The 25435-nt window shown below is 44.5% G+C and overlaps 1 protein-coding gene across 1 annotated transcript in view; it reads left to right on the top strand.

Annotated features, from left to right (window-relative positions):
• The window catches only part of RLF (RLF zinc finger), a 1792276-nt gene that overhangs the window by 1575312 nt on the left and 191529 nt on the right, over positions 1-25435 (top strand). The window lies entirely within an intron of this gene.

Genomic DNA, 25435 nt, shown 5'->3' with positions numbered 1-25435 from the left:
GCCTAGGCCCTGACCACGACGTACCTTGCTGTCGGTTCTCTGCTTTTATTTAATCAACGCACTATCAAACTTTGGTACATTGTTGCTTCTAAATATTTTGGCTCGCGCTTTAATTATCCAGAAATGTCATCGGTTAGCAATACGACTACCGGAATACCTAAGAAACGCAAAGAAAAAGACAGAGACAGGCCATTGAGGTCCAAAACTGCTGACTACGCTTCTCCTAAGCCAGTCGCCAGTTCGGCAGTACTCAAGTGCTTTAGCAGCTCTGATACCTGCTACTTCTGATTCGCAGGCCTCTACTGAGACCCATTCAGAGTCTGGTATGCCATGAGATGCTTCAATTATGGAAACCGCGGATGTCTCTACCTTGGATGGGTCTAGAGCCGCTGTGCAGGCACTGGCTTCGGAGGGTGTTTTCAGGCCTACAGATTTGTATATTAAACCAACGCCATCTTCAAAACTAAGGCCAAAGTCTTGACCTATGTCTAAAAAAGACGCCTAGGCCATATGTGCAGGCCCCTATGCCTAAAAAACAAATGATCAGAATGGTTGGAAGATTTATTTACTCTGATCAGGGGTAGCCAACTTCCCCCCATGAGGCATTGGCAAGATATTGACTATGAATCTTCTGAACAGGATTCTATTTCTTCTGACTCTTCCAATGAACAGGAATTGTCTATACCTACTTATGAGGGCTCTGATTCAGAGGATTCCATTCCTTCTGCTTCTCCCCCTGAGGATTTTTCTTCTGGGGAAACTACATACCTTAAGGGAACATTTCAAGTGGGAAAGTCAGGATTTTTCTGAATCTAAAAAGAGGCTTAGGGATTTTCTTCTTCCTCAGCATAGGCCTTTGGCTGTACCTCCTGTTCTAGACATTGTTAATGTTTTTTTTTTTTTTTTTTCAGAATCTTGTATGGCTCCTGATTCCCTGCCTCCGGCTTCTTGTAAGCCAGACAGATACTACAGCATTCTTGACTCCCACAAATTCCTTTTCAAGAATCCTGTTGCGGATCCTGAAACCATTTCTCAGGACCCCAAGGGCATTAAGGCTTTTACTGCAAAAAATCCTACCCCTTCTGATAGAGATTCCAGGGCGCTGGATAGACTGGGTAAGAAGGTCTACACTTCTGCAAATTTGGCAATCAGGGCTTTAAACTGTCAATTTCATATACTAAAATGTCAGCAGCATATCATGGGACTGCTTAAACAGAAAATGATGTTGATTTCTGACTGTGTGGAAAATAAAGATTTACAGAATCTGTTGCATTCAGCTGAACAAGTTGGAAAACATACTTTGCAATGTGGTTTTGATTCTTTGGAGGCCTCTTGCAGGGCTGCTGTAACTGGGTCTGTGTTAAGAAGGCATGCTTGGCTCAGAGCAAACTCTGCCTGATCATGTTAAAGCAAAATTGTTGGATGCTCCTTTACAACAGGACAGTCTCTTTGGTAATAAGGCTGAAGAAGTTCTAAAAAAGATGGAAGATGAAGCTAAATTTATGCAAACTGTGAAAGATTTCTTACAAGTGCAACCTCCAAGATTTAGTAGGCACTGGCCTACTAAGAACTGGTCCTTTCCAGTTCCTTCGAAAGCCACTCGTCAAACCCAGACATTCCAAAGACACCAGATTTCAGTCCCAAGGGACTTTCAGAACAAAGCAATGGGGTACCTCCTCTTCCAAATCTGGAAACAAGACAACACCTCCCTATGGTAATCAGTCACAGTGACTTCCCTCTACACTTACCAAGCACTTACCTTTTAGCCGCCCCTTTGGGGGGAAAACTGGCTCTTCATGCAAAAAACTGGAAACTTATAACCCAGGACAAATTGGTTTTAAATATAGTATCCCAAGGATACACATTTCATTTCCACACGTTGCCAACTACAAATGGATGGCCAGACCTGCCCCCAAATCAGTGGGCAGAGGCCCAAGAAACAAGTACTTTCCCTCATGAGCATGGGGTCTATTCAGCTAGCACAGAACAGGAAAAGGGACAAGGTTTCTATTCAAGACTTTTCCTTGTACCCAAAAAAGGCAAATCATGGCATCCAATTCTGGACTCTTATACTCTAAACACCTTTCTGGACATTTCAAAATTCAAGATGCTGACTCGTCACCAGTTGCTTCCTATGCTAGGCAAAGATGTCTGGTTGGCAACTCTAGATTTAAAAGAGGCTTACCTGCATATCCCAGTCAGGAAATCTTGCAGAAGATACCTCCACTTCAAAGCAGGCTACTTGCATTACCAGTTCTCTGCACTGCCCTTTGGCTTATCTACCGTGCCCATGGTCTTTACAAAGTGCCTGGCTCCAGTAATTGCATTTTGCAGGCAAAGAAATATCCAAATATATCCATACCTGGACGATTGTCTAATTCAGGCAGAAAACAAGGACATTCTTCTAAAACATCTGGCGTTTGTAAAAAGGGTTCTAACTTGTCTAGGGTACACTATAAACAAAAATAAATCACAGCTGGTACCCTCTCAAAAAATTACATTCCTGGGTGCAAGCTTGAATACAACTGCCCAGATGGCTTTCCTTACGCCAGAGAAGCAAATTCATTTGGTGACTTACTTCAAACAGGTGGCCACAAACACCCTGCTTTCTGCAAGTCAAATACTGCAAGCCTTGGCGTTCATGGCCTCCTGCATTCTTCTTATTCCATATGCAAGGAAACTTCAGTGGTATTTAAAAAGTCTATGGAGTCAGCATTGTCATAGCCTGGAAACCATGATTCCTGTCATACCTTGCCTGCGCCTGGAGTTCCTATGGTGGGCAGAGGCCTGTCACTAGAACAAGGGACTGCCATTCACACCACCCCCTGCCACCCAAACCCTAACTACAGACGCATCAGTCTAGGCATGGGGTGCTAATCTGGCAGGGAAGCGCATTCAGGGAAAATGGAGCCCAAATCAAATGCACCTTCACATAAATCAAAAAGAAATGCTAGCTGTACAGAATGTACAGACAGCCTTCAAGGACTACCTTTTATCCAGGGCAATTACTGATAAGGACGTTCAACACCACGGTTATGTGGTACATAAACAACCAGGGGGGTACACACTCCTACCCCCTCTGCAGACTAGCCATGGCATTGTGGAACATGGCCTTGAGCTATCAAGTACAACTACAAGCTCAATTCCTGCCAGGAAAGCTTAATACTCTGGCAGACGAACTAAGCAGAAATATCATGGACCCCCACGAATGGAAACTGGAACCACGGATTTTCAACATGTTGACACGCAAATGGAGCCCAGACATAGATCTTTTTGCCTCACCCCAGAACTATCAGTTGGACAAATTTTGCACAAGAACTCATCGCAAAAAAGCCTGGAAAGTGGATGCTCTGCCCATCAGCTGGAAAAACCTATCAGTCTATGCCTTTCCCCCTCTGCCTCTGCTCTCCAAAGTTCTACTAAAAGTCAAACAAGACGAACCAAAAATGATTTTGATTGCTCCAGACTGTCCTCTCCAACACTGGTACCCACTTCTGCGCAGTGTCACACCTTCCTCCGCAGCACCTGCCTCACACACCTTACTTACTGTCTCAGCAGAACAACCAAACTCTGCACACTCAGCTCCAAACTTTGAATCTTGCAGCGTGGCTAATCACCTAAATTCACCCTTAGCATCCCTCAGCAAACCTGAGGATGTCATTTTGGAGGGAGAAGACCTAGTACAAGAAAATCTTATGCTGACAAATGGAAAAGATTCTGTGCTTGGAATCCATCTCAAGGGATAAGCACAGCGCAGTGCCCAACATTCCTCAGATTTTGCAATACTTAACTGAGATGCTTCACAAGGGCCTGTCCTTTTCTTCCATAAAAATCCATGCCTCAGCCATTTCAGCTCATTACAACACAGAACCTCCCCTCTTCTCTCATCCTCTGCTAAAGCAGTATCTCAGAGGGGCCAGAAACTTAAGACCACCCAGGAGAGCTCCAACCCCTGCCTGGGACCTTAACTTTGTATTGGAGAAACTCACTCTCCCTCCTTTCGAGCCTGCTGCTACTGCAGACTTAAAATTTCTCTCCTGGAGAACAGCTTTCCGTTTAGTAGTCACTTCAGCTAGAAGGATTTCCGAATTACAGGCTCTTATGGCAGTGGAGCCTTTCATCATTTTTCATGCAGACAGGGTATTTCTCTGGACCAACCCATCCTTCATGTCTAAGGTGGTTTCCAGTGTGGCTCTTAATCAGACCATTTATTTGCCAACTTTCTTTCCCAATCCACAGAACAAGGGGGAGCAGATTCAGCATTCATTGGATGTACACAGACAGCTTAGATATTACTTAAACAGGACTAAATCTCAAAGAAAATCTGAACAACTGCTGGTAGCATTTGCTGCGGGGGCAGATGGAAAGGCTATTTCAAAGCAAACCATTTCCAAATGGATAAGCCATTGTATTCGTTTCTGCTATAAGCACCATGGAAAAATGATCCCCCAGGGGATCAGATTCCATTCCACCAGGGCTGCATCTACTTCAACAGCCTTTCTCAGAGGTGTTCCTACCAGGGACATTCTAGAAGCCGCTACCTGGAGCTCAGTTTATACTTTCACCAAACAGTGCCATTTACCACTTTTCTCTAAATCCAGAGCTGGCTTTGACACCGCTGTCCTGCAGGGCCTTATAGCTGGTCCTAATGCTGTAAAATTTCCTCCTCCCAACCATAGCTTTGGGAATCTACCCAAATGTAATGACTGCAACAGTGAAACATGAAGAACATAGTACAGTTGTGTACACTTACCATAAATGTAGAGGCTCGAGTGTATTCACTGTTGCAGTCCTGGTTACCCTCCCTCCAGCCCCCTATTTTTCTCTGGCTATACCTCTTTTTTCTTTTACTATGCTTAAAAGCCCTTTTGGTATATTTGCTTTTGGTTGGAGGTATATTTTTTGTGTTTTTAATTTTATTTGCTCCCCATTTGGGGGGGGGCACCTGACATCTGGGGCAAGAAAAAGTGATGTAATGGCATCTGCTACATGTTTTATACCCATGACGACCTGACGTCATGGAAGAAGGGACAGCAACCGACGCAGGACCCAAGACTTTAATCAGGCCGACTGAGGGAAACCTGCCAGCAGATTACCCAAATGTAATGACTGCAACAGTGAATACACTCGAACATCTACATTTATGGTAAGTGTACACACCTGTACTTTATGAACAGTAAAATGACAACTAGCCTGGACTAAAAATGATGACATTTTGACAATGCAGTGTCAGTGCACATCTTACTTTTACTTGGTTGACTGTTTCCTTCTACACAGATGCAATATTCTGAAGAAGGTAACCAACAGACCCCAGTTTTAAAAACAAAGCAATATGTGCTGAAAAGATGATCTGGAGGTCTGACCAAAATCTTAAATATTTAAAATTGTTGTACAAAAAAAATAAATAAGACTGCACCGTCATCCTCAGCAGTGAAGTTACTATCCGCAGTGAAGAACATGCAAACAAATATTGTGCATTTTCAAAAAGGTTATATTTTCTCCCTCCAAATATTCAAGTAAGCCTAAGTATACCAAGTAGACTGCTAAGAAAAACCAGAGGGGGAAGCTCATCAAACCCTAGAACCACAGTCTGTATGTGTATACAAGAAATGTGCATCAAGCAGTGTAAATGAGAAGACACTGACAGAAATGGAAAACAACATTAGAGCCCTGAGAGCACGAAGGTTTAAGCGGTGGATTATATTTTTTCCCTGATCTGCCTTTGCAAGTGACTTCCAACTCACTGATAAATAAGGGTCCATTGAAGCAGTATGGGCAATGGTGAGCACATGTGTCTGTCTGCACAAGGGGGCTTATGACCTGTCAACGGATACCCACACAACTACTAGCAATTGTTTAGGGTTAGGTTAAAAGACCATAATTAGTTCCAGACTTGTCATCCATGGGCAGAAAGTATCTCATCTAGACACAAAGTGACTTCAGAGGATACAGAATTATTTTTCTGATGAACAGATCTAGATTCTTTCTGAAATACTACCAGTGACGTTAAGTACTTGCCAAGAATTCCCATTAATTAAAAATGTGTTTGTTAGTTACTAAGTTTGGTTATGTCCCCGAGTTTACCCAATTTTGCCCCAACCCTCAGTCAATAATGACAGTTTCATACTTGCTATTTAAAAAATGCGAGTTGACAGGAAATATGTCGTATTAAAAATGAAAGAGTACTCTCCCTCATTATTTTTGATTTTGTTTGACTCTTGCAAAAAGAAGTTGAGAACTATGTCCCATATTCAAAATTACAGCCATCACGCACAGAAACGTACAAATAGCTGCAACTCAAATTACCCCTTCAACTATCAAAAGTGAACTTGCACACTTAAAGTACTACATCCATTCGTGTAGCATATTGTCAAGCAGAAGGCAGTAACGAATGATCCATGTGCTCCTTTCCCAACACCAAGCTCCAACCTCACATTGTAACTAGTTAACACCATAACAGCAAACAAAATGAATTTCCAATAAGTTTCAAAAGAATACGGATACTACACATCTACCTCCTACAAATAAACTAAAATACTACAATATATTAAATGTAGCCACAAAAGTACTGTTCTACACTTTAAAGCGTCTTACAAGTATTGCAGACATCAAGCATAAAGACACCAACCCCAGAGTTTTCAAGGAAATAAAGGAAAGCACGCACCTCACATCATAAATCAACTAGATCCCCTAACCCTTTCTAGTAAGATTACCAGTAGCAGGTTAAAAAAAAAAATTGGCACCTCGTAAATCAGAAAAATATCCAGTATAATTTAAAGGTTATTTGAGAATGGGTGAGCACTATAGATTTCTGTTTCTGATGAATTTCAAATGGCGACTAAACTACAAATCTTTAATCGAATCTTATTACTTGAGACGAAGTATTAGCTCATATGCAGCATGGGGCAAAGAGGCCCCTCTCATCTCTAACCATAAAGCACCATGCCCTTTTAACCATGAAAAGCCCAGTACAAAATACTCAACCCAATTTGCAGGATAGGCCTGGTTTGGTTATCATTTTTCTTCCTCGTTTGGTATCTGAGAAAAAAAATTGACGGCAACGCTCCCCCTTACACACACCCATTGTGCACAGGACATTAATGTACATAAAACATGCTTAAATATTTTAATCATGCAGTTAACTTCTGCACTACCTGGCAGTGTGTTAATTTCTTGAAGCCCGGAAAGGAGAGGTACGGGAGCGTATGGTAACAGTAGAGAATTGCACCATTTTGGTTAAAGGAAGTTAATTTAACTGAGTGAGTGACTATTATGGTTAGTTTTTGGTAATGACCCAGGAGACCAGTTTAATGTCACAGGCGTAGCCATAATGCCAGTGTGTTTCAGGTTCTGTCAGTAGTTGCAAGAGGTGACTCTCATTGGCTGCCACCAGTTGCTTGATGAAAAACATACTAAATCGGCTTACCGTTTAGATGCAAATTCAGGGTGTGTTGCAAGCCAGTTTTCTAATTAAAGTCAAATATGAAGAATACTAAACTCCATGCTGAAACTTAAGTTGATAAGGTAACTGACAAAGTTCAGTTACTTTTTCAACTTAATTTTCAACAGTGGAGCCTGCAAAGTTACTGCGCTGGGCGAAGGCACTCTGTGTAACAGCATCAAATTACTACCATCTCACAGCATGCTCTGTGTTAAGCACAGCGGCACCATGAGACTGTAGTCGAGGTTAATGAGTTAATATAAATACACATAACTATATACGTCTTCAGGTAATAAAGTATAATCCTCCTAATAATAGTTGTCCCAGATTGGCATCTACACTCACAAGCTTTAACTGACCACTAATGAAGGTTTATACCAAGACAAGTGATACAACCTGTGCCTCTATTTGCATTTGGTGCAATCTGTTTTTTGTCTTATCTTTATTCTTTTCCCAAATGTAGAAAACAACTTGAAAGCTTTAAGAAAACATTATCTTTTAGGCACTGAAAGAAAAAGGTATTCTTTTTTGTTGTCCTCTTATCAGATTCTCTCCACAGAAAAATGAGAACCAGATGCACATTTGCCTTATAGGTTCATAGGTAGGTACTAGGCTATCTGCCCGAGGGCATTTATAAGCTTAGCCAGTGTGTGTTGGCTTCCACTACCCCATTGATTAATTAACTGATCCTCTGTCAAGCAGAGCCAATGAAGTGATCCCAGGGGTGTATTTTCTGTTACCCATCCACTCGTCAAGGTTTCTCTTTAAGAGTGTTAGTGAGGGGCACTGCCTGATGTAATTTGGAATGGAGAGTCTCTGTGACAGGAATCTATCTCTCCAGCATGTTCTATTTATTGTTGTGGTGAGGTTTAGCTCACTAGAGCGCGTGGCTCGCAGTGACTTGCATTTCTTTAGGTGGAGCATGTCCATCAATTCTGAGTTGGACATGGCTTTGTAAGTCAGGCAGAGATCACCTCTGAATAAGCGATATGCCACTGAGTACAGCCTGAGTTTTTTCACTCGGGCTGCATAGGACATATATGTTTTATACCAGTAATCCTCTTGGTGAGGTACTTTTGTGGTCTTTCCAGCTGTTGGAAGTGTCTTGTGAGGTACATCTCAAATGGGGCATTGTACTCTGATAGGTCTGAGTGGCGAGTAGAGGGGCACTATATAACCTCTCTATTTCTAGATGCGAAACCTTTAGTAATTAGATGGGCCACGTAGAAGGATTTTCTAACTACTTTGGCAATATGATTCTCTAAGGAGAGATTACTATCTACCTGGGTCTCCAGATCTCTTATTACCTCTTCTGCATTAAGGAGCCTGCCACCTATGTGGTAATTCGTGGAGGTTTTGTTTTTCCCAAATGGGATGACTATGCATTTTTTGGCATTTAGCTTGAGGCCATGACTTTGACATTAGCTGTCCGTCTCAGTAAGGCCCTTTTGGAGGATGTCCGTGTCAGCCAGAGAGTCAGTTATGGCTCCCAGATGTTCATCATGTTTCACTGTTGCAGTCATTACACTTGGGTTTTCCTGCTGGCAGGCTACCCGCAGTTGGCCTGAATTCCAAAGTCCTGGTCCGGCGTCTGTTGCTGTCGCCTCTTCCCTGACGTCAGTGCGCCAGGGGTATAAAAGATGCACCTGACGCCATTTTCTCCTGTCTTTCTTGCTGTGCCTGAAGCAAAAGCAGTTGGCAAGTGCCGGTCGGCCGACTCCTAAGATTTTCTAAATTGAAATTCAGATCCAAAGTCTTCAATAAAGCTAAGTACCCCGTTGGGGAAACTTTTTTCTTGCTCCAGACCAATGTCAGAAAAAGTTAACAATTGTATTTCTTGTGGGAAGCAAATACCTTATAAGGATTTTCATTCTTACTGTATTCCTTGCCTAGGCCCTGACCACGACGTTGCCAGTTGTCAGTTTTGTGCTAGATTTAACCAACGCACTATTGAGCGTTGGTACGATTTTGCTTTTCATTACTTTGGCCGAAGGTTTAACTATATAATGCCGTCGGAACAGCCGATGACAGGAGTCTATAAAAAGCACAAGGAAAAAGAAAAGGACAGGAATCAGAGGTCCAAAACTGACAACGAAGCCTCTTCTAGGCCAGTCGCCGGTTCTCAGTGAGGTGCTTTCGCAGACCCTGACACCCGCTACCTCAGAGCCACAGGCCGCCTCCTACTCCCATGTGGAGACAACTAGGCCTCTGGATACTCAAGGTATTGGGCCTTTGGAAACTAATCCCTCAGATGGGTCCGGAGCCGCTGAGCAGGCATCGGCTTTTGAGGGTGTTTTCAGACCTACACCCCTGTATATCAAGCCAATTTCAGCATCCAAGACAAAGACTAAAACAGTTTTAAAGACAAGGAAACAAGTACAGCATTCTCCAGGACAGACTTCCATGCCTAAGAAACAGATGCTCAAACTGGCCAAAGACCTAATTACTTTGATCAGGGGTTCCCATCCCCCTCCTGATAAGAAGCCTAGGCAAGACATTGAATATGAATCCTCTGATCAGGTTTCCATTTCCTCTGTCTCTTCTTCAGAACAGGGATACTCTATTCCTCCCTTTGAGGATTCTGATGCTGAAGAATCTATTCCTTCAGCTTCTCCTCCTGATGATTACCCCTTTGGGGAAGCCTTGCATACCATGAGGGAGCATTTCCACTGGGAGAGCCAAGATTACTCAGAATCTAAGAAAAGGCTCAGACTTTCTCTTACTACCTCAGCACAGACCTCTTGCTATTTCACCTGTTCTAGACATTGTAGATATATTTTCAGAGTCCGGCCTGTCTCCCGACTCTCTACCTCCTGCACTTGTTAAGCCAGACAGATACTACCGGGTTCCAGATTCACATAAATTTATATATAAAAACCTTGCTGCTGACCCACAAACTATTTCTCAGGGTCCCAAAGGGGTCAAGGCCGCTACTGCAAAAAACCCTGTCCCCTCAGATAGAGATTCAAGGGCTCTGGACAAATGGAGGAAAAAAGTTTACACTTGTGCTACCTTGGCTGTAAGGGCTTTAAATTGTCAGTTTCATATGTTTAAATATCAGCAATACTTAGTGTCTCTGCTAAAACTGAAAATGTTGACAAATTCTGAATGTTCTGTGAACAAGGAAATGCAGGATTTATTGCATGCAGCTGAACAAGTGGGAAAGCATACTTTGCAATGTGGTTATGATTCACTGGAGGCCTCTTGCAGGGCCGCTGTAGCAGGTTCTGTCATTAGAAGACATGCTTGGTTAAAGGAACAGACACTCTGCCTGATCATGTTAAACCAAAATTATTGGATGCTCCATTATAGCATGATACTTTGGTGTTAAGGCAGAAGAGGTGTTGAAGAAAATGGAGGATAAAGCTAAATCTATGCAGACAGTAAAGGATTTCTTACAGGTACAGCCACCCAGATTTAGCAGGAACTGACCTTCTAAGAATTGGTCCTTTCCCTTGTCAGACAAGCCACAAAGAGGCAGATACAGACGCCCTAGAGGCAGGCAACAGCCCCACGGCTCATACAGGCCCAAACAATGGGGGTGCTTCTACCTCCAAAGACAAATCACAACCATATAGGAAACAGTCCCAATGACTTCCCTCTGCCAATGCCAAGCATTTATTTTTTGGCAGCACCCTTAGTGGGGAAAGCTAGCACTTTTTTCACAAAACTGGCACATGATCACCCAGGACAAATGGGTCTTAAATGTAGCCTGTCAGGACTACAGGTTCCACTTTCACACCCTTCCAAAGGCAAAAGGTATGTCAGACCTGCCACACAATCAATGGGCAGAGGCACAAAAACAAGTTTCATCTCTCATGGACATGCGGACTATTCAGCCAGTGCCACAACAAGAGCCAGGGACAAGGATTTTACTCAAGACTTTTCTTAGTACCATGAAAGGACAAAGCATGGAGACCAATTCTGGACCTGTCTATTCTAAATTTTCTGGACGTTCCGAAATTCAAAATGTTGACTCTGCAGCAGCTTCTGCCCATGCTGGACAAGCGGGCTTGGCTTGTAACTTTGGACCTCAAAGAGGCATACCTGAATGTCCCAATCAGACAATCTTGCAGAAGATACCTGAGATTCATAGCTGGCTCAATGCACTACCAGTTCTCTGCACTGCCCTTTGGCTTATCTACTGCGCCCAGGGTCTTCACAAAATGCCTGGCACCAGTAATTGCATTTTGCAGACAAAGAGGAATTCAAATGTATCCCTACTTGGACTACTGCCTTATTCAAGCAGAGACCAACGACATTCTACTAAAGCATCTGGCGTTTGTAAAAAGATTATTAATCTGCCTAGGGTACACAGTAAACGAAAATAAATCCAATCTAGTACCCTCTCAAGAGATAATGTTCCTGGGTGCAAGCTTAAATACAACTGCCCAGATGGCTTATCTCACGCCAGACAAACAAATACAACTGACTTCTTACTTCAAAAGCATGGCAACAAAAAGACCCAGTTATCTGCAAGAAAGATTCTGCAGGCTCTGAGCTACATGGCATCCTGCATTCTGCTAATTCCATATGCAAGACTGCATATGAGGAAACTACAATGGTATCTAAAAAGTGTTTGAACTCATTGCCACAGCCTGGAATCATTAACTTCACTCATTCCCTGCCTGCAACAGGAGTTTCAATGGTGGGCACAGGCCTGTCACCACAACAAGGGACAGTCATTCATTTTACCCACAGTCAGGCAAACACTAACAACAGATGTATCAGATTTTGCCTGGGGGGGCACACATGGCAGGAAAATGTATTCAGGGCACATGGCCCGCAAGCCAAAGGCATCTTCACATCAATCAAAAAGAGATGCTAGCTGTACAAAATGCCCTAACAGCCTTGAAGGACCTACTTCATCCGGGACAGCTGCTGATAAAGACGGACAACACCACAGTCATGTGGTACATAAACAAGCAGGGGGCACACATTCCTACCCCCTCTGCAGACAAGCCGTGATCTTGTGGAACACAACATTGACTTACCAAGTACACCTGCAAGCACAATTCCTGCCAGGAAAAACAAATGCTCTGGCAGACTAACTAAGCAGAAACCTCATGGATCCTCACGAGTGGAAACTAGATCCACAAATCTTCAACATAACAAGGAAATGGGGATGCCCAGACATAGATCTTTTTGCCTCCCCTCACAACTGCCAACTTCAGAGATTCTGCACAAGGACTTATCACAAACAAACATGGAAAGTGGATGCCTTGTCATTCAGCTGGAACAACCTTACAGTCTATGCCTTTCCTCCACTGCCTCTCCTCCCCAAGGTACACCTAAAGGTCAGACAAGAGAAGCGATTGCCCCGGCTTGGCCACGCCAACACTGGTACCCAATCCTAAGGAGCGTGTCTCAAGGCCCAGCCTGGACATTGCCTCAAATTCCTCATTTACTGACCCAACAAAACAATCAGATCCTGCACAGCCAACTCAACCCTAAATCTAGCTGCATGGCGGATAGTGTAACCATTCACAGTACACAAATCTAGCTGCATGGCGGATAGTGTAACCATTCAGAATACACCTCTCTAAAGCATTTATGGATGCTATTTTGGAGACCAGGAGGTCCAGCACCAGAAAATCTTATGCAGGAAAATGGAAGAGATTCTGTGCTTGGAACCAGGCACAAGGAATTGACACAATTGGTCCAAATATTCCTCAGATTTTACAATATCTGAAATGCTGGACAAAGGCCCATCCTTCTCAACATTTAAGATCTATGCCTCTGCCATTTCAGCTCATTACAATATGGACCCACCTATTTTTTCACATCCATTGCTTAGGCAGTACCTCAGGGGGGCCAAAAACATAAGACCTCCAAGGAGAGCACCAATACCTGCATGGGACCTCAATTTTGTCTTGGAAAAACTCACACTGCCTCCTTTTGAGCCAGCCAATACAGCTGAGATAAAATTCTTATCATGGAAAACAGCTCTGCTCCTAGCAATAACTTCAGCAAGAAGAGTCTCAGAGTTACAGGCATGACTGGCTGTGGAACCTTTTATTATCTTCCATCCGGACAGGGTTTCTCTAAGGACAATCCCAACATTTAATGCTTAAGGTAGTGTCCAGTGTGGCTCTTAACCAAACCATTTTTTTGCCTACTTTTTACCCAAACCTACAGAATAAAGGGGAGAGACTTCTGCATTCTTTGGACATACACAGACAGCTACGCTTATACCTGGGCAAAACTAAAGCTTTCAGAAAGACTGAGCAACTTTTAGTGACATATGCTGCTCACAAGGAAAGGCAATCTCAAAGCAGACTATTTCAAAATGGATAGGACACTGTATTCGTTTCTGCTATTCACAAAATGGCAAATCAGTGCCTAAGGGCATCAGAACACATTTTACCAGGGCAGCAGCCACCTCAGCAGACTTCCTCAGAGGAGTACCAACCAAGGATATTTTGGAGGCTGCATTTTGGACTTCAGTGCACACTTTTACTAAGCATTACCACTTGCCTCTTTACTCTAAATCCAGAGCAGGCTTTGCCACTGCAGTTCTGCAGGGCCTTATATGCACTCCTAATTCTATTTAGACCCAGCCGCCCAACCTCAACTTTGGGATTCAACCCAAGTGTAATGACTGCAACAGTGAAACACAATGAACATAGTACAGTTGTGTACCTACCATAAATGTAGATGTTCGAGTGTATTCACTGTTGCAGTCCAGTTACCCTTCCACCATTCCCCTTTCTTTGCTGGGACTTAAATGTACTTCTCTATTCTATACAACCTATTGCTTGTAGATGAAGGTATTGTTTGTTTTACTGCATGCTTTTATAAGCTGTTTTTTAGCCTACCCTTTTGGGGGCACCTGACATCTGGGGCAAGAAAAACTGAAAAAAAATGACGTCGGCTGCATCTTTTATAACCCTGGCGCACTGACGTCAGGGAAGAGGCGACAGCAACTGACGCCGGACCAGGACTTTGGAATTCAGGCCGACTGCGGGTAGCCTGCCAGCAGGATAACCCAAGTGTAATGACTGTAACAGTGAATACACTCGAACATCTACATTTATGGTAGGTACACAACTGTACTTTTGCAGTCATCGACTAACTTGGTTAGCCATAGTCTTCCTGTGTTTGCCTGTACTTCTGAGAAGTATATGCCGAACAGTAGGGGTCCCAGGACCGAGCCTTGCAGGACACCACTTGTGACTGGTTTAGAGTCTGAACTGGAGCCCGCTATTCTTACTGTGCGAGTTCTGTCTGTAAGCGAATTGGCAACCCATCTCGTGACGTAGGGGTTTATGTTCTGTCTGGTGAGTTTTTCTGTAATACCCGAGTGGGGAATGGTGTCGAAAGCCTTGGTGAGGTCAAAGCAGGCTGTGTAAACCACCTTTCCGTAGTCTACGGCCTTGGTGACTGTCTAGAAGTCGTCAACCAGGTTTAGTAAGCATGATCTGCCCTTAAAGCCGAACTGGATCGGGTCAAGTGTTTGGAGGTTCCCAATGTCTTTGTTAATGAGTTCCATGATGATGCGCTCCATAGCCTTGCAGACCAGGCTAGTCAGGCTTATGGGGCGATAGTTACCAGGGTCAGTTGTGGCCCCTCCTTTGTGGAGAGGAATAACCGTTGCTGTGCGTCATTCGTAACCTGTGGAGAGGCTGAGGTTGAACAGCGTGTTTAGGTGGGGGGGGGGGGTTAGTTCGTTCTGTAGTTCATGCAAGAAGCAGCCTGGGACACCATCTGGTCCCATTAATGCTGTGTTTTTGGCTTTTGAAAGGGCTGTTTTCACCTGTGCGTCTGTGATTTTTGGGACACTACACTTTTCTGGTATTGTGGACTCTTTTGGAGGTGAGAGGGGGGTGAAGTTTGCACTGAATCTGCCAGGATGTTGGCAATATCAGTAGGTTCAGTATATTTTGTGCTATTTTGCACTAGTTCACTGCATATCTGTGAGTTGCCACTTAGATTCTTAACATAACTAAAGAAGGCTTTGTGGTTACCTTTTGAGTCCTTGTCTATTTTTCTTTCGAAGTTAGCCTTGGATGATTTCATGAGGGACCTCAGTTTCTTACTGATACTGATCAGGGATGTCTTTCCTTCTTGGGATTTGCTTTTTTTCTGAACTAGTTTCCTCCTCCTATTGTATAGCCTGTTTATTGCAGGGGTTCACCAAACTGATTTCCTTCTCTTAGAGGAGTGAGTCTTGGCTTGGCTAGGGATGGCACGATCCATGCATCCTTGTAGGTGCTCATAGAATGCATTTGTAAAGGTTTCTGCATCTTGGGCAGCGTTATCCTTTAGCGTGGGGGCTATGAAACTTACCATCTCTGTCTTAAGTAAGGTGTAGTTTGCTTTAGAAAAGTTTTTTACTGTGGTTTCCTTAGTTGGGGGTGGTGGTGGGGGTGTGGACATCCATAGTGATTAGTTTATGGTCTGATCTAACCAGTGACTGGTTGACCTCCAGTGTGGAACACGTCACCCATGTTGGTGATGACCAGATCCAATATGTTTTCACCTCTGCTAGGGGAGTTTACCAGCTGATCCAGGGCATTTGAGTTGATGAATTCCAGGAAGCGCTGGGCCTGGGAATTTGTACTCTAGTAGTTTTTCCAGTGAATGGTAGGGTAATAGAAATTGCCCAATATCAGGGTGTTTGTTAGGACCTTCATGTTTTCCACTGTCTCCAGAAAGGTGGAGGCGTGGTCCTGGGTCATGGAGGGTGATCTGTAGCAGGCCACAATTTGCATAGCAGATTTGCCCGATGTTAGTTGCACATGGATGATCTCAGAGGTATCATGCTACGCCACTAACCTGGAGGTGTAGGTATCCTTGATGAATATGGATACACCCCCTCCTTTTGTGTTTTGGTCAGTGTTCTGTGACCGAAACGTGTGGTATGAGTTTGTAGCTTGGTATTGCTGGGGTGCTCTCTGGAGCCTTGAACCAGGTTTCAGTTACTGCACAGATGTCGACGTTCTCCATACTGAGGAGTGCTTTGAGCACGTGCATTTTGAGATTTAAACTTCTGGCGTTGAGTAGCATAACCCTCAGTTTTTTGTTAATTGTGCTGTTTACGGAGGTGGGTTTGACATTTGAGCCTTGCCTAAAAAAAGGCACTATGGGAGCAGCAAGAGCCTTGGCCAGTATTCGAAAGCCTAGGGGTGACAGGTGCAAGCCATCTCTTGCGAAGCAATGCGGCTTGTCGAGCATGTCGTTCTGGGCTGACAGACACTGGATCCCCTTTGAATGACACCAGAAGCTTAGCCAATTGTTGAAATTGATCATTTTTTCTTTATACTGAGGTATCATTCTTGGTGAGGGCAGGATGCTACTCAGGGTCAGGGTCATACCAGCCTGGGCTACATGATAAGAGAGCTCTTCCATGTCTCTCTTCATGTAGTCCAGGGAGGTACGTCTCAGGTCATTCACACCAACATGAACAGTGACAGTCATATTTGTACTTGTTCTGGAGTGACCTGAGTGCTTGTGTTATGTGGCGGATTCTGGCTCCTGGCAGGCAGCTAACAGTAACCTTCTGCTTGCCCAGCCCAGTGAGTGGGGTGTCAGTGTGCCTGACTATAGAGTCACTTATTACTAATGTGTTAGGTATGTTATTTCGCCTTAAGGGCTGTGATTGTGCGGCACACTGATTTTGTGTTTTATGTGTGGTCTGGTTTGTGCTTTTCATGTTGCACAGTGAACTTTTATTGGCTAAAGGAAAACTTTTCATTACATTAAATGTTTTTATTTGCTTCCACTTAAAACTTGTTAGATCACACCAAAGGTCTTATTCCAGTCATTCCTCTATGCAAAGTAAGAAAAAGCACATCAGTTTTAATTGTCATGCTCTGTATACTTTTACACAAGATCTCTCACTCAGTAACCTGAGACTACAGCCTGTTATACTAAACATGCTTTTGTACAGGCCTTCTTCCTCTTTCTACATCGCAGTGCCTACATTTCTTAAAACTAAATAAGAAAAAATGGGCACCTGTTTATTTAGTATCCCTATAACACACAAAAATAATTAAAAAGGCTTTACTATACAACATGCAGTATGTCATGTTTTATAAAAAAAAATGCTGTTAAAATGTTCTTCCAAGCATTAGTGACATGAAGTAGAGTGCTTTGGAGTACCCTACAATTTTAAGAAAAACAAGAAAGTCCAATATTTCCAGGTGTTCTTACTCCACCATATTTCACAAATGAGATTAATGCATAATCCCACATTTACTCTTTAATTTCAGAGGTGCTGGTTTTCTTCCTGTTGATCACCATCTCTCAGCTCTGTTCTCTGGTTCATTTCCAAACTGCATCTGGTTCTTCTAGTCAACGGCTATTCATTTCTCTCGTGTCAAGTATTTTCCTTTTGAACACTGGAAAAGGTTTCACTGGCATAGTGTCTCTATGCACTTCATTAGCAGACAAAGCAGAGCCCCTTTCTGTTTAACAGCTCACTTTTTTTTAACTTTTGTATTTTCTCCTTGGCATGTTCTGCATAAAACTAAATGACTGACCCTCTAGGAAAAATATTCTGAAGACAGCTGGATATAGCAGCTTGAATCTCACACTTCTCTCAACATTCCCTGATTGCTGGAATAAATTTACTCTTCTGCCTGGGGCACAGTGAGTAATCATTTTCCACAAACACTCTGTCACCATCTTTTAGGACTTTGTCCTTCTGCCACAGTTTTGTCAGAATCAATTCTTTCTGCTGGTAAGACTGAATATTTACTGTTTGAGGTCTTTGCTTTGTCACGGTTAGGTGTGGAGTATATACAAGATGTGCCCTTTCAGTTAACTCCTCTTGCTGTGGAATACCAATCCGGTTGCTTATTTTTTCTTTCATAAAATTAATACAGTCTATTCCTTTCAGCTTCTCTGGGACAGCAGAAAATCTCAGGATGTAATGGGATCCTATCTCTCCTACATTCATGACAGATGGTTCGGAGCCGATCCATCGGCTCCGACTCGGCAACTTATATACTAGCACGAAGTCTCTCATTGGCTGGGCTATACCCTATCCCAGGATGCACTACACCTGCTTCCCCAGATCTCGTTTGCCGCTTTACTAGCTGGACGTGGTCTCGACTTGGCTGGAGCTAAGTGATTTATCTTTACCTTTATTGGTCTTTGACCTTGGGGTTTCTTGTCAGATATTAACCAAACAGCTGTTTTAACAGCTTCTTTATCCTATTTTTGAAAGTTTGAGTGCTAAGTGTTGTCTGGTACTTGTTCTTTTTGTTGTCGGGCAAGGCCGTTTAGTTAGAGGGCCTTGCCCTATCCTAGTGTAGTTTTAGTTAAAGGTTTTTTCTACTATTAACTTAATTCCTTTGTGTTTTTTGTACCTCTGGCCAAGCCCGTTTAAATTAGAGGGCTTTGGCCTTGGTATTTTGTCAGTTGTTTGTGAGGTAAATTCTACTGTGTCTCGCTTTTCAGTTGGCTATTTTTCTTATAGTGCTTATTTTGTGGTGAACTCTATTTCTTTAGGTACCTGTACTATGTCTAAAGAACAGAAGTCAGGGTTTAAAAAATGCACTCGGTGCAGTTATAAAATGTCCATAACAGACAGCCATTCTATTTGTGTTTATTGTTTGGGGCCGAAACATTTACAAGAAACTTGTAGCGTATGTCATGCCTTTTCTGCTAGAGTTCTTCAAGAGCGTAAGAACAAGCTCATTTTAAAAGGGCTTATTAAACCCTCCTTTGAGGAAGCTTTGAATCCTCCTGTTGCTTCCAAAGAAAGATCGTCGGCTCCGACAAGTCCGTCGGAGCCGACTTCTAAAAGAAAGTTGACCTCTTCTTCCTCGGCTCCACTGACTTCGGGGCCGAGTGTCGAAGAGTCTGCCTCGATACCTCCTACTTCGGTTCCATTGTCTTCGGAGCCGCAAGTTGGAGTATCGAGAGGTGAATCACCTCCATCGGCTCCAATGGCTTCGAGCGGTGGAAGTGTGCAGCTCAGACTCTTCCCCCTCGGCTCCGAAGAAAAAGGCTTCTTCGGCGCCGATAGTGATCCATGAGTTGGTGGAGTCTGCGCCGACAGTATTGGAGCCGTTTCGGAGCCGGTCCCCTTCTCCCTCGGAGCCGAGAGGAAAGTCTTCTCGAGTGTCTACCTCCTCTAAATCCTCGAGACTATCGGATTCGGACCTGGATAGGGTTTTACAGAGGCTCTTCCAATCTCCAGTATTTGCTAAAATGGTCTTGGCTCCAGCACAGTTTGCTTCGGAGCCGATCCCCCCTCCTACACTCTTGATTCCTTCTCCAACCTCTTCTGAGTTGTTGGAGCCGGTGGTGGTGGAGCAATGTGGAGCCATACGGTCGGAGCAGAGACCCCTGTCAGGCCTTTCGGCTCCGACCATGCTTCCTACCCTGTCCTCCGGTTCAGGGTTTGGCACTGCGACCTCTACAGCCGGGCCAGAGGGGAATACTTTGGGACTAGGTGCTTCGGTGCCTAGTCTTCCCCTCGGAGCATCGGCTGCTGGAATTCCCAGTGCCATCGTGGCCTCTAGACCAGTGACTTCCTTGGATTCTGGAGGTCCGGCCTTTGAGGCCATGAGGAGCGCGCTGGCCATGCCCTTGCCGGTTCAACTAGACTCTACCTCACCGTCCCTAGATTTGGAGACTGGTGCCTCTGTTGCGTTGCAGCCCCCCGGCAGCGGGGCCCCAGGGCCTGAAGATACCCCAATCAGGGGTTCCCTTCTTCCGGTGGTCCGTCCGAAACCCCTGCGTACGAACCTCCACGGAAGAAATTGTGCAAGAGGAAGCACGTAGACTCCCAAGATGAGTCTATTACATCGGATACTGACCTCGATGACGCTGAAGGGTCCCCCAAATCATCTTCGGATGATATCTCCTTCTCAGATATCTTGGAGATTCTGAGACAGAGAGGTGACTGGCAAGCCAAAAACCCTTCAACTGAGGAGTCAGTCTTCCTCAAGGCCTTTGGAGCCCAGCCCTCCGCCTCCTGGGTGTCTCCGCCTTTGATGAACTCCTTGATGTGGTTTCTCGAAGGTGTGGGAACACCCTGATTCCGTGGAACCGGTGCCTCGAGGCCTAACAAATTCTTGTCAGCTCCCCCCCAGAAAGAATTTCTCACTAAGGGAGTACCGGTAGATGCTTTGGTGGTGGCTTCTGCCACACAGCAGGACGTGGCAGAGGCTTCGACGTCTATTCATCCTCCTAAAAGGATTCTAGGAGTATGGATAGGTGCGGAAGCGTACCCTGTCCTCAGCGGCCTTTACCTTACGGTCGCTGAATTATTTATGTCATTTTACTAGGCTCCAAAGGGATCTTCTCAAAGAGCTAAATGACTCCCTTGTTGGTAATCTACCTGAAGCGCTGGCCTCGACTGTTGGCACAGATGATTACTCTTTCTTCTATTGTTAACTTGTCCATGAGGCTCATCTGTGTATGCGGCCGAGGCGTAGAGCAGCGGAACAGGCGTTGCCCTTAGGAGACAAGCCTGGTTACGCTTGTGTTAGTTCGGAGGCCTTCAAGTCTTCCTTCGCCGCCCCTTTGATGGGTCATCTTTGTTTGGACCCAAGGTGAAGGACACGCTAACTCGGTGCGAGCAGGAGGGCAAGACTTTGACTGCCGTTGGGGCCCGTTATTCCGCTCCTTCCAGGCCTTATCCCAAGGCTGGGAGAGGAGGGAAAATGTGGTTCAAAAAATCCCAAAAGTCTTTCTCTACTCCACCCAGTGATTCCCCCTCCAGAGGCAGGGGGGGGGGGGATTTTGGAAGACGCCGCCCCAGAGGTGGCAGAGGCCCCTGTAACTCTGGAGACCGCGATTCCTTTTGTGGTTCTTCATACAACCAGCGTTCCTGAGTGGTTGCCCGACTGTGCAACTCCGGAGCCAGTCGGGGGTCGCTTTGCGGCGCATCCACAAGCTTGGGAATCCATTACAAGCGATCAGTGGGTGCTTCGCATTATTACCGGAGGATATGTCATCCCTTTCAGCAAACCTCCCCTTTCCTTAAGGGAAATCCCGGACGTGCCACCCAGTCAGCGGGATCAGGCAGCATTAGAAATTTCAAAGCTGCTAGAAAAGAGCCATCCAGCCTGTCCCCACCGACCAGATCGGATCAGGAACTTACTCAAAATTATTTTGGTGCCAAAAGACAGGGGACTTCAGGCCCATTTTGGACCTCAGTGCATTGAATCGTTTCGTCAAGAAGTCCAAATTCCGAATGGTCACTCTTCAATCTATTCTTCCTTTGCTGGAAAAAGATGCATGGATGTGCTCAGTAGATCTCCAGGACGCTTACTATCATATTCCCATAGCTCAAGAGTCCAGGAGACATTTACGCTTCTGCCTGGAGCCAGTCATTTCAATTCCGAGCACTGCCCTTTGGTCTCACCACAGCCCCCAGGGTGTTCACCAAGTGTCTGGCAGTGGTAACTGCTCACCTGAGAAGTCTGGGATTCCAGGTGTTTCCTTATCTAGACGACTGGCTCCTTACAGCCACCTCCGAGCATCTACTTCGTCAAGCGCTCAGAGCCACATTCACCTTGGGCGTTTTTGGGGATCACATTCAATTTGCAAAATCTGTACTACAGCCTTCTCAGCGTATTACTTTCATAGGCGCAGACTTAGACACAAGAAGAATGCGCACCTTTTTGCCGGCAGCAAGAATTCAGATCTTACAAGATCAAATCAAATCCTGCCTTCACTTACAAAGAGCCCCGCCCATCAATTCTACAACTGTTGGGCTCGATGGCGTCGACTATACTTCTAGTTCCCTTGGCCAGACTTCACATGCGAATTCTACAATGGCTACTGTCGGTTCAATGGTCTTATCAGGAACTGCCCTTGAACCACTTAATCATAATAACGGAAAGTTGCCGTCGAGATCTGCGTTGGTGGCTTCTACAGTCAAATCTCGACCAAGGGCGATCATTTATTCCTCAACGTCCCGTTGCCACTGTGACCACGGACGCCTCCCAGGTAGGGTGGGGGGTCATTACCTGGACAGGTCGGTCCAAGGCACATGGCAGATCCAGGAAACACATTTGCATATCAATGTCCTGGAGATGAGAGCGGTACTATTGGTACTCAAGCTCTCCATCATGCTCTCCCACAGGGCCCAATTGCGATCCTATCCGACAACATGTCGGTAGTATGGTACATAAACAAGCAAGGGGTACCAGGTCTTACCCACTATGCAGAGAAGCCATGAGACTTTGGCACTGGTAGCTACCAACCGCTTTCTAATGGCAACGCACATACCGGGAAGTCCAATGTGATTGCGGACAGATTAAGCAGGACCATTCTCTTGCCCCACGAGTGGTCCCTCAATCAGAGTATAGCTGCGAAAATCTTCGACAGATGGGGTCTTCCTTGCTGCAATCTGTTTGCCAGCCCCACAATGCGAAATGCACAGAGTTCTTCACACTGTTCCCTTCCCAGGGACAGATTCCCAGGGACGCTCTGACCCACAGTTGGCCCTCCGGTCTTCTCGCCTTCCTCCGTTCCCCTCCTACCGAGGGTGATACAGAAGGCCATTTACATGGAGAGCGAGATGATTCTGATTGCCCGCACTGGCCTCGTCAAGTTTGGTTCCCTTTCCTACAGAGGCATGCGATAGAAGGTCCATGGTTTCTGGATCCGGTGCCAGACCTGTTGACTCATCAGTCAGGACGGCTTCATCCGTCTCTCAGGTCCCTGAAGTTGGCAGCATGGTTACTCCACTTCCATCCTTAGTCCGAGATAATGCTCTCTCCGGATGTGGTCCACATTCTGTCTTCTTCCCATAAACCTTCCACCATCAAACTTTATTCCAGTAAATGGAAAAGGTTTGCCTTCTGGGCTTAAGAACGAGGTATTGATCCTCTCACTGCTCCAGTATCGGAGGTTCTGAATTTTCTGGCCTTCCTTTTTCAGTCGGGATCTTCAGTTTCTACCATTAAGGTTCAACTAGCGGCAATCTCTAATTTTCATGCTTCATTTGAACCTTCATTGATGTCTCTCAAACTTTGTAAGGCGTTCCTTAAAGGGGCTTGGCTCCTTAGGCCTCCTTTATCTCATCCTGTTCCTCCTTGGGATTTGAATATGGTTCTCGCTGCCCTAACTGCCCGTCCTTTCGAACCAGCTGCTACTTGTGATTTAAAATTTCTGTCTTGGAAAACGGCCTTTTAGTAGCCATAACATCTGCTAGACGAGTTTCAGAACTTCAAGCTCTCTGTTCTGATCCTCCCTATTTGATTTTTCACAAACATAGAGTTTCATTGAAATTGAACCCTGCATTTATTCCAAAGGTGGCCTCTTCTTTCTGTTTGCAACAAACCATAGAACTCCTGTGTTTTTCCCAGAATTTTCTAATAACGCAGAATATACTTTGCATCAATTGGACGTACATACAGTTCGTTTTATTTGGATAGAACCGCTCAAACGCGAAAATCAAATCAATTGTTTGTCTCTTTTGCAGCGAACAAATTGGGTCAACCAGTATCAAAAGCCTCCATATCAAAATGGATTAAAGATTGTATCACTTTTGTTTATTCACAGGCCAAAAAAGATCTCCCTTTCCAGTCAAGGCTCATTCTACCAGGGCAATGGCTACTTGGTAGCTTTTCACTCCAAGTTATCCTTTGATGATATTTGTGCTGCGGCAACCTGGACTTCTCCGCACACTTTTATTTCTCATTACAAATTGGATGTGGTTTCTCGAGGCAGAGCTTCCTTTGGTTCCACGGTTCTCAGGAGTGTGTTCCAATGAGCCACCGGGATGTAGGTGCTAGGGGCGCTGTCCCATCTGTCATGAATGTAGGTGAGATAGGATCCCATTACATCTTTTAGTTATGTACTTACCATAACTTTGGATGTATGGGATCCATCTCTACATTCATAAGTACCCACCCTCCTTCCCCCTGCCTTTTGGATTTAGAGGAGCTGTAGTCACTTTTTTCTTGGCGTTCTTTCTTGAAGAACTTTAGTTGGTTATAGTGACTTATAGTGTCTCTGTGTTTACATGGGTGTATGAAAGCGAACAAACAAGATCTGGGGAAGCAGGTGTAGTGCATCCTGGGATAGGGTATAGCCCAGCCAATGAGAGACTTCGTGCTAGTATATAAGTTGCCGAGTCGGAGCCGATGGATCGGCTCCGAACCATCTGTCATGAATGTAGGCGAGATGGATCCCATACATCCAAAGTTATGGTAAGTACATAACTAAAAGTTTCCCCTACGTGCTCTGTCCTCTAATTCTACGATTTTTGAAACATCTCTTCAGCAGTCTCTTACTCAGCCAGCATTTTCTTAATTTAGACCTCTGTTTTTTGTAGTTTTATCAGCTCGACTGAATATCTGTTTAAAGAACCTTTTTTTCCAATCTTTTGTTGTTTGAACTGATGTACTCTAGTTTAATCAGCTCTGAGCACATTTAACCGATTTGTTTTACTCTGCATTACTTGAAGTCATGTTTTGCACGAAAGTTGGAGCTTGAACTGCTTTTTGCTGAACAGCTGCAGCATTCTTCCCAACCAGTGTTTTCTCACCTTTTTTCTGTTGATTTTCTTTTGGGTTCTCTAAATTTCTTCTTTGATGGCATCCAGGCAGTGCACTTACTAGCCAATAACTGATATTTATCCAAAAAGAAATTCACTGGCTGTCTTTTCTGAGTTCGTTTTCACATTGGGAAAGATGAAATTAAGCTATTACTCAGTGTGCGGCTAACTTGGAAGTCTTCTCCCTGGAACAGTATCTTGATCTGAAAGTTCTTGTATGAGGTGAAGAGATCCTTCTCTAGCATTCTCCACTTCTGTGGAGAATGTGGTCTGATGCAGTCCTCCTTAGCTGATCCACTAGTATGTTCTGTAGGGGGGGATGTACACTGCCCCTGGGGTTGTGCTGTGATTTATGGATATTTATTGTGTTAACATCATCCTGCACAGCCAAAAAAGAACATGTTTTTCCTAGTTTGACCTCCCACATCACTATGCTGTCCGGAATAATTCTCAGGATTCCAGGAAGCTGTAGTGATTTGAATGTTTGTAGAGCATACTGAAAGGTAAGCAACTCCAAGTTTGTT

The sequence above is a fragment of the Protopterus annectens genome, chromosome 1.part2 (genome assembly GCF_019279795.1).
Source record: "Protopterus annectens isolate FY-2018-M chromosome 1.part2, PAN1.0, whole genome shotgun sequence".
Lineage (NCBI taxonomy): Eukaryota > Metazoa > Chordata > Ceratodontiformes > Protopteridae > Protopterus > Protopterus annectens.
Note: the sequence above shows the minus strand (reverse complement) of the source record. Positions and strands in the feature narration are given on the sequence as shown.